Here is a 10,000-nt window from a genome sequence, read left to right on the forward strand (position 1 = left end):
GAGGGAGGACCCAGCAGGGTAATGAAACATGTACTTATTAAACACTTGGCATTGAAGACATGTTTACCCCCATATTTAACTCCCTAACCCCAACCCTTAGATACAGTATGCTAGGATAATGAGAATGTAAATACTCTGTATAAGTACAGTTCTCGCTTATGGGCTGGTAGGATAGCCTCCACCTAGAGGTACGTGCACTCACCTCAGGGCTGTCTCGCCTGGGTTTGAACCTTGACTCAGTAATGAATTGTCATCCCGGTGTTTGGCATGGAGGTTGATTCATCAATGCTTGTGTCCTCCCGAGAATGGTCGTTAAACTGGGTGTCCCATGTGGTGGCATTCGCTGCTGAATGTTCAAGAACCCAGTGTGTCCTCCGTGAAGACTAGGCGACACATCGCCAGCACCCTGAACAAATCACAAATTCCTGCCTGGAATGTGGAAAGCAAGTGGTCTGCTATTGTTAGAATCTCCATGGCACCCGGTTCGACCGCCTGGTGTTGTAGATTGGGGTTCCTGTCTCGGGTTCAGATTCCACACCGTAACTGATCATTATCCAAGTAGTTCGCACGTTTCATGTGAACAACCTTATTTGGGTACGGAGGACAACCACCACACCACAAACTTGCCAGAACACTTCCTATCAGCAACTCCCTCCTCCCACGACCAAGTAATTAGTACATATTTGGATCACATATTAGCCAAAGCAATCAGCAAAATAACAACATGAGTGCATTGCCTTTACGGTGAGGCACAAACAAGTATGCAGTATCATGGTTCTGGCAGACAAACAAATACACTTGATATTTTTAACACACACAAAGCTAAAGATTAGTTACCTGTGCATAGCTTGATGTTGGCTTCATGGTTTAAGTGTCTGGTTTATGATCACAGGGTCTTGAGTTCAAGCCATATTTGTGCGTTGAATTAACACCACGTGGGATGACAGCCTGTCATGGATGACTCAGCCTGTCATCCTTCTGAGGTTAGCAAAATGAGTACCAGCTTACTGGTAAATGGGGCCATTCAATCAGGGGCACAGCTGGGCCCCCCAAAAAATGATGCAGTCAAGCAGCCACAGGAGGCAAACAAACAAATAAATAAATAAATAAATCAGTTACCTGCACCACCGAAGGTGGACAGAGATTATGTTTTCACCCCACTTTGTTTGTTACTTGGCAAAAAAATTTTTTCGCCAAGTATGTTGGTCTGTAGTATTTGTCTGTCTGTCTGTCTGTCTGTCTGTCTTCTGTTTGTCTGTCTGCCTGTTTGTTTCTCACATGATTTTTGGCCACAGTTTTCAAGTAATCGTTCTGAATTTTTTTTGTGCGTGTGTCGGTGACCGGCCAAGGACGGCAACGCTTAATTTTGGTGAATATCCGAATCCGGATCCAGATCTGAGAATTTTATGTGATTCTTCACCATTGAGAGATTGGACCAAAAATGATCCATCGCACAATATCTCAAGAGGTTATGGATGGGTTCACATGAAACTTGGTGGACAGGTTGTGAATGCAACTTGGAAGAATTGATTCGATTTCGGTGAAGATCCGAATCCAGATCTGGATACGAGAATTATTTAATTTTTAACTGATTCTTCACCATCGAGCGACGGCGCTAAAAAACGATGTTGCACGATATCTCAAAACATTGTGGACCGATTCGGATTAAACTTGGTGGCCATGTTGGGCATGTGACGAGGACTAATTGATTCGATTTTTGTGAAGATCCGAATCCGGATCGGAGAAATTTTTAACTGGTTCTTCACCATTGAGAGATGGGGCCAAAAACTATGTATAGCTTGATATCTCAAAAGGTTGTGGACGAGCTATAACAAAACGAGGTGGATGAGTTGGTTCGGTGACAAGAACAAACAGATTCGATTTTTGTTGAGATCCGGATCAGGTCTACCAGTGGGCTACAAAACGTAAACTGTTCAAGATGGTAGAGGTACGCACTCCACTGAGTACAGTTCTGGTTTTAACGGTTTTCGACTGGATGAACAGAAGTTTTTCTTTCGGTTCAACTGATTACACAAAAGACTTTTGTTTATTTTTGTTTACCACTTGACAGGGCTGAGAATATAGTTCAGAGGGAGCAGATGTCTGGGTTGGATTCCTGGACATGACAAAATCTATGAGATCGATGCTTCGCAGGCAGGCTGTTGTGTCACAAAGTGCACCGTCAAGATGAACGGTAAGCTGGGTATCCCATCTGCTAACATGATCTGGGAACGTCAAATAACCGACTGTGTCTTTCATGAAGAGCAGGTGAGTTATGTCCAGCACCCTGAACAAATCACAAATTCCTGCCCTGGGTAATGCTGAGAAGGCAGTGGCAAACCACATTTTGGGAAGGTTCATTCCTTTTCACGAGACTATTTCACAGCAGCACTAAAGCTGTGTCTGCAGGAGTATAGACATAACAATTCGTTCATGTACCATGTTCCATAATGAGCGTCGATTCTGATGAAACAGTTCATTGTCTGGGGTTACAATCTTCGGCCAGGGTAGACCAGCGATAGCTCTTTGCGAAGGACACCAGGGGATCTGCAAACGTCCACCAACTAATGCTGGCAGACAGGATGCCCAAATTTAACGTCCATCCGAGGAATGGCACACACATGGATACATCTCCCGGCCTGCAAAGTATTAGGATGACAGTTTATAATCGGGTCGGGATTCGAACCCAGGGCAGACAGCTCAGAAGCGAGTGTGCACACCTCCAGATCATCCTGCCAATCCATAACAAATAGAAGGAAAATATTTTTTCATCAAAAAAAAAAAAATATATATATATATATATATATATATATATATACACTTGAAAAGTAAAAAAGCGTTGCCATGTCCTGGATCATTGCGAGGATCTCGTTCGGAGAACTTTTTGAACACCGCCCGTGCACAGGTAGGCTTTTTTTCGTGTATAAAATACGTAAGCAGCGCAATTATCGAGAGGAATCCAAGGCGAATGGGATAACAATCAAGGCAAAATGCTGACTTGGCAAGAAGAGTTCGTTGTAACTCTACGGGAGCCACAGCCAGCCGCTGACAGATGATCGGTGGTAAAAACATTTGTGGAGGCGAATGAATTCATTGGAGCATACACGTGTGTGGGTGACGACACACCGGAGTGGGAGCGTGCACCCCGGGACCGACAGGTGTACTTTCCGGTGCAGCACCGCAAGCGCCGTTGGATTAGACACCTGTCCCGGATCACAGAGGCCTCGTGACCATAACCCGCTCATTTAAACCTTCGTAACTGACCGTTTCCGAAATGACGCCACAATCAGTGCAAGGTAATAAATAAATAAAATTTGCGATTTGCACAGGAATGCCACTCCGGATGGGAAGGAACGAATGATCGGTATGATGAGCATTTCTCAATGAATCACCAAAGCCGTAGCCTACATACCATATTGCACAATCACCCTGAGCAACGGGTCCTTATCATCTAAATTGGTAGATCTATGAACCAACTACTGCTTATCCCATTCTTACCTGCACCTTCGCCCTCCACGATTAGCCTCCGGTGGGTTCGTTCCGACAGTGAGGACACGAAATAGCCGCTGATGCTGCTGCCATGAGCTGGAGTGGTTTCACCCACCACCTCCCCGTCACTAACGACGCCTCTGAAACTGGAGCGGCCGCATGGGGGAAGTGCGCGTGCGCGTGTTCGAGCGCCTCCAGCGGGGACGTGCAAGGCACCTGCGAGGGAGGAGGGAGTCCTGATGGCTGATGCTATACGGGACGTGAGAGTGATCCCTGGTGGTGGACTTTAGCCTTTACACTTGTTGTCCCATTAGAGTAAACTACCTGTCTGAGGAAGAGGTCAGCTCAAGCTGTTCTGCTTTGCATTTTACCTGTTGGAGGTATACAGGGAACTTTGACTGATAGTCTAGCTCGTGCAGGTAAAAGTGCTCCAACAGGGCAGTATTGTGCATTTTATGATACAAGTATGAAACTTAGCGCACACATCACAGGGATCATTTGTAAGATGAGACACTCTAAATTTGCCCTGTGTACTGTATGTTAAAGCTGCGGTGGTCACATTTCCAAGATGTTGTGGCCTGAAAAAGTATTCACCCCACCTCTCCAAAGATTTCACATTTTGATGCCACCCGAGCTCATTTCATGATGCTTTCAAATCAAACTTGATATAAAGAGTCTTCACAAACTACTCCAAAGTGATAAAGCGAGAAAATGCAGATAAAATATGTGAATAATTTAGATAAACAGAAAATCCGATGATTCTCAGTTGTGTTACTTCTGTTCGTTAGTTTGAACGGACCTCTGGGAGGTTGTACATGTTGATGCGTTCCAGCCTGATGAGTAACTGCTGAAATCTATCAGTCCGGGTTCTTCCCGACCTCTTTGTTCCTTTCATATTTCTTAAGATTTTTTTCCTCTTCATAATTCTCTTTATTCATTCTAAATCCTGCTTTTTCTTCTCTTTCATCCCTTTTACTCTCCATTCCTCTCTTTCGTTATCCGTCTCTCTGAGAAGTGAATTCTTGCAGAAATGTTTCTGTTAGGCTCACTTGGCTACGTCTGAATGAGTTTTATGGAAGTGGAGTAGCTGCTGAAACCCGAATCCTATCCAGGTTCCTCCTGATGACTCCATCATTTCTTTGCTCTTTACTTCTTTGGGTTCCTTCTTGGTCTCCTGTTTCCTTCCATAAGCATTCGACCCATTTGCCTAATTAATCCTAAATCAATTCAAGAGCAAATTGTTTGTTTGAAAGGTTACAAAATAAGTGTAATCAGTGGTTTTACTTAAAAATTAAACTCCACCACTTCGAGGAATTTTAAGGTGCAACTCATTTGGTTAACGAAAAGGCAAACATGAAGACCAAGGAGCATTTCAAAGAAGTCAGACATAAAGTGGTGGAGAAGCACCATTCAGGAGAGGGTCACAAGAAGATTTCAAAGTCACTCATTATCCTTTTGAGTATGGTGAAATCCATCATTAAGAAATGGAAGACATATCATACCACCCAGAATACCCAGATCAGGTCGCATATCCAAATTCAGCAGCCGAGCAAGCAGGAAACTGGTTTGGAATGTCACTGTGAATCCAATGACGTTGAAAGATCTGCAAGGCTCTATGTTCAGAGATGGAGGTCAGTGTTCATCAATTAGCAATATCCTGTTCCCTTCACAAAGTTGGTCTCCATGGACAGATGGCAAGAAAGAAGCCATTACTGAAAAAGACACATCTAAAAGCTCATACGAAGTTTGTGAAAAAGCATCTTAACGATACTGCAGGAATGTGGAGAAAAGTTTTGTTGTCAGTCGAGCCAAAAATTGAACCTTTTGATCTAAATTGATAGCGTTACGTCTGGTGCAAGCCGAACACTGCACATCACCAAGTCAACACCATCCTTAATGTCAAGCATGATGGTGGAAGCATCACGTTATTGGGGATGCTTTTCATCGACAGGGACTGGCAAGCTTGTCAGGATAGCAGGAACAATGGATGGTGAAAAGTACAGGAGAATCCTTGATGAAAACCTGCTGGAGTCGGCCATGAATGTGAAACTGGGTCGGAAGTTCACATTTCAGCAGAACAACGACCCGAAACACACAGCCAAAGCTCCACTGGAATGGCTAAGGAAAGAAAAGATAAATGTCCTTGTGTGGCCATCAGATCCCCGACCTAAATGCAATCGAAAATCTGTGGCATGACGAAGATTGCTGTCCATCAATGCTCCCCATGCAACTTGACTGAGCTTGAAGAGTTTTGTGCAGAAGAATGAAGGTGTGAAAAGTTGGTAGAGACCCTTCCCACAGACTCACAGCTGCAGTTGCTGTCAAATGTGTTTCCACCAAGTATTAAACTCAGGGAGGTAGACACTTATCCAACCAAGATATTCTACTTTTGTACTTTTACCTGTTTTTACCTATTTTTATTATTTTTACCTCAGTTCACTCACCTGCATTTTTTTCTTCATTTATTTGTTTTTAGTTATGGGTGTTGTCCGATTCTGTGATTTTTCCCGGTGTACAGACTTCGATATCCATCGGCACGCAAAATTTCAGCTTTCTACATCACCCGGAAAGTACTGATCTTTAATATCACTCAGCGGTTAGAAAGTGCTTTGTAAATGAGAAATATGTTTTAGCTGTTGTTTTTGTCCAAGTTTAATTGGAGTACAAAGCTGATATGGATGGGCGTTGCATTTTGGAATGCTTTCTTGTTACCTCTGCCACTGAAGGTGAAGGTGGTTATGTTTTCACCCCTTTCTGTCTGTTTGTCTGTTTGTGTACAGGATATATCAAAAAGCTGTGGATGGATGAAATTTTGTGGGCAGGTTGGGTGTATGACAAGGATGAAATGATTAGATTTTGGTGAAGATCAGGATCCGGATCCGACCACTAGAATTTTTAAAGTGATTCTTCACCATTGAGAGATGGGGCCAAAACGATATATAGCAGATATCTCAAAAAGTTGTGAACGGATTCGGATGAAACTTGGGGGACAGGTTGGGTGTGTCGCAAGGGCAAATCGATTCGATTTTGGTGAAGATCCGAATCCGGATCTGGATCCGAGAATTATTTAATTTTCAAAGTGATTCTTCACCATTGAGGGATTGGGCCAAAAACAATATAGTCCTGTGTAGCATGACGTTTCAAAAATGTATTGGGCACGATATGTTCTCGTGGATTACTAATTACGTGGTGGAGGTTTGCGCTCTACCAAGTGTCCTTCTCGATAATTAATTTTTTGAAATGTCGAATTTCTTCACTTGGAAGTTGTGGGTTACGATATGTAAACAAAGGGGGAGAAGTCTGATTTAATGCAATTTTATTTTAGGCCACAAGGAACAAAAGGTGAAAATTTTGAAAGGGGGTGTAGACTTTCTTTAGGCACTGTATGTCCCGCGATAAAGTTGATCGTCATTATCATGTACCATGCCCTATGCAGAGTGTTGGTGCTGCTGTAGCAGTTACTAAGGCCAAACAAAAAAATTACCCCCGTGTGGGGGTGACGGTCATCTCTATAATACCACAAGTTCTTAATGTTCAGTTCAGGTAACCGCGAAACAGTCCAAACTAACCGTTTAGATTGAAATAGTTCACAGATATACACTCGGATAATACTACTAATGACATAATTAATAAATATGTATTGTTCATTTAGTACCCGGATTAACATATCAGAATCACCAGTAAGTGCAATACGTGGTTTTCCGGTCCGTCCACTCTCTGGGGAAATTTCATTTCCGGTTGTAGGAAAAAAAACGATAAAAAATAGGCTTGGCTCTCGGAGATTATGATAATCCTGTAGATTATTCTTCACTGATTATAATGCAACTTTCAGAATGAAAATTGGTCAAGTATTTATAGAGATATTGAGGTTTGAAAAATCGTTAGAGCTAGCAAATTCATTAATTATTAATTCCACAGAAGTTTCGTGACACTGCACAATGTCAGGTATGAAAAAACATTTTGTATGCCAGATTCATTAATTATTAATTCATTAATTATTAATTCCACAGAAGTTTCGTGACACTGCACAAAGTAACATGTCAGGTCTGAAAAAACATTTTGTATGCCAGATTGATTAATTATTAATTCATTAATTATGGAATGTACTCATTGATATATTAATCAGAAAGCCCGAAGCATGTCGCATAATTTATCACTTATCCCCTCATCCGGGATCTGTGGCCTCACCCCACAGCCTGCAGCCCTATGTCCACCGGTGATTATGTTAGATATCGGCACGATCGGGAGGAGCCTGCGAATCATCCCTGCTGATGCACTGAATTGATGCAATCGTTCGGCCAGAATATTCGTTGTCAAGATGTTCCGTGATTAAATCACCAATACAGTCACTCGAATTTATACTGCCGACATACTTCTTAACAATCACGTTCGCCCCAGAAACCACAGTCAATCTGAACCACGCTGGCCACTGCTCAGACGCCATGACCGGACTACTGCGCAGTTTGGTTAAAGATGACTCGGCATTTTGGCGCGCGCGCACGAAATTATATTTTGAAAATAAATGCCTACATTTACATTTCGGGTTTTGAAACTTTTGCACCTTCGGCGGAAAATGTATAAATAGAAAAGGCTAAAAATGTGTTTTATATTTATATTTCATTTCTCCTTCCTTCCTTCTTTGCGAATCGCATCGGCGTTTTTGGCCATCTTTCAGATCACATGACGATCAAACGGGAAGGAAATTCAAAAATCTGTCCGGTTAGATACAAGATATTTTTTACTATCATAATCAATAAACAGTTGCCAAATATCTTGTAAAACGGCAGACTAGATAGGTTTTGAAAATGGCGATTTTTATAACTTGCGTGACCTCGTCACTGACCTTGAACCCGGACAAAAGTTATATCGTTGTGCAACACTCATCGACCTCTACCCACATACTAAGTTTCATCAAGATCTGAAAGAAAAATTGACGGACGTACGGACATTTGGTCCGCTTTATTAGGTCATCTCTGTAGAGATGACCTAAAAAGGAGTTTGTTTCCGGTTTCCTACCGCCCCATTGCTTTTATATGCAACCCTACGATTTTTGTTGACAATTTGGACTAGGGCGCCGCCATTTTGAATCCCTAGTGTTACGTCAGTGAGAGTTTCAAAATGGCGGCGACCAAGTCAAACACGCACGAGGACTGCTTTGTGGATTGGTCTTTTCACGGATAGTTTCATCTATTGTGGTGGTGATGGTGGTGACAGTAGTGATGGTGGTGGTAGTGGTGGTGCAATAGACTTGCAAAAATGCACTCGACTTGCTGTTAAACTTTTAATATATATATATATATATATATATATATATATATATATATATATATATATATATATATATATATATATATATATATATATATATATTAATAAACAATGCATATTTTCAGCATGCATGCACTGTTAAACATGTAGAGAAATTTAAGACAGAATAAAGTGCATTTTAACAAGTCGAGTGCACCACCACTACCACCACACGACCACCACCACACCACTACCACCACCACCAGCATTACCACCAAGGAAAAGAAACATTTTTAATTGAGTTGTATGAATGTATTCATGGCAAAAAAAAAAGACAAAAAAAAATTCCCTACCTACCTCCCCAATTTTTTTTTGGCCGTGCAATAGGAAACAAATGTTTTTTTTTTGGCCAAAGCTACAATCCTGGTTGGGTTGCCACTAAAACTCAGTAAGCGAGGACAGAAATTATTAATCCATTTATGGTGCCGGCACTAGCTCACTCATTTTTCAACTGGGACAATGTAGGATCTTTAACGTCCACCAACGAATGCTGGCAGATGGGACACCCATTTTAACGTCCATCCAAGGGATGACACACACATTGAGAATCACCCTGCCGATGAAACACCAGGGTGACAATTTATAGCTGGGTCAGGATTCACACCAAGGCTGGACAGCTTAAACGTGAGGATATAACATTGATGCGTTCATGTAATATCTATATATTAATACTGAAGGACCAATTTTGTGCTCTCCTCGCGGTCGCGTCACGTTTTTCTTGGTACTGTGACCTGGACTGAAAGAAACTTCGTACCTGTAAGAGTGCATCGCACATAGTGGCAAGAGTCAACTTTCAACTCTGAAGCAGAATAAACACTTTTCGTTTTACATGGCGACGTGTGACGTCACCGCTGAGAGGCGTCAGGACGTCATGACATCATCGGTCATTCGCTGACGTCATTACGTCTTGTCGATAGACCGTTACCACTGAGAGGTGTAATTCCACTCTTCGAAAATAGCGTCTGCAATGTAAAACCCTCTTCTGCACATGCTGACTACCTCAGAATGTGAATTTGGCACAAAAAATGTAACAAGAAACATTGTATCTTCTATCTATATATTAAGAGTGAAGGACCAATTTTGTGCTCCGTCTGTGGCGGGGTTTCGGCTCGTCTGTATTAAAAGGTGACAACTGTTTTTAAAGGATTGCAGAAAACGTAGTTTTGTTATCAGGAGCCATATTTTATTACATACATACAAATGG

General features: G+C 42.1%; 1 protein-coding gene across 1 annotated transcript in view; it reads right to left on the reverse strand.

Moving 5' to 3' along the window:
- The window catches only part of LOC147018964 (membrane-associated guanylate kinase, WW and PDZ domain-containing protein 2-like), a 41,105-nt gene extending 37,410 nt beyond the window's left edge, over window positions 1-3,695 (reverse strand). Inside the window, exon 1 of the mRNA XM_085899086.1 lies at window positions 3,499-3,695. The gene's annotated coding sequence lies outside the window, so the exon portion shown is untranslated. The remainder of the gene's footprint in view (window positions 1-3,498) is intronic.
- Window positions 3,696-10,000: the final 6,305 nt, after the last annotated feature.

This window comes from Eptatretus burgeri, chromosome 10 (genome assembly GCF_056783735.1).
Source record: "Eptatretus burgeri isolate ZD-2024b chromosome 10, Ebu_testis_v1, whole genome shotgun sequence".
NCBI lineage: Eukaryota > Metazoa > Chordata > Myxini > Myxiniformes > Myxinidae > Eptatretus > Eptatretus burgeri.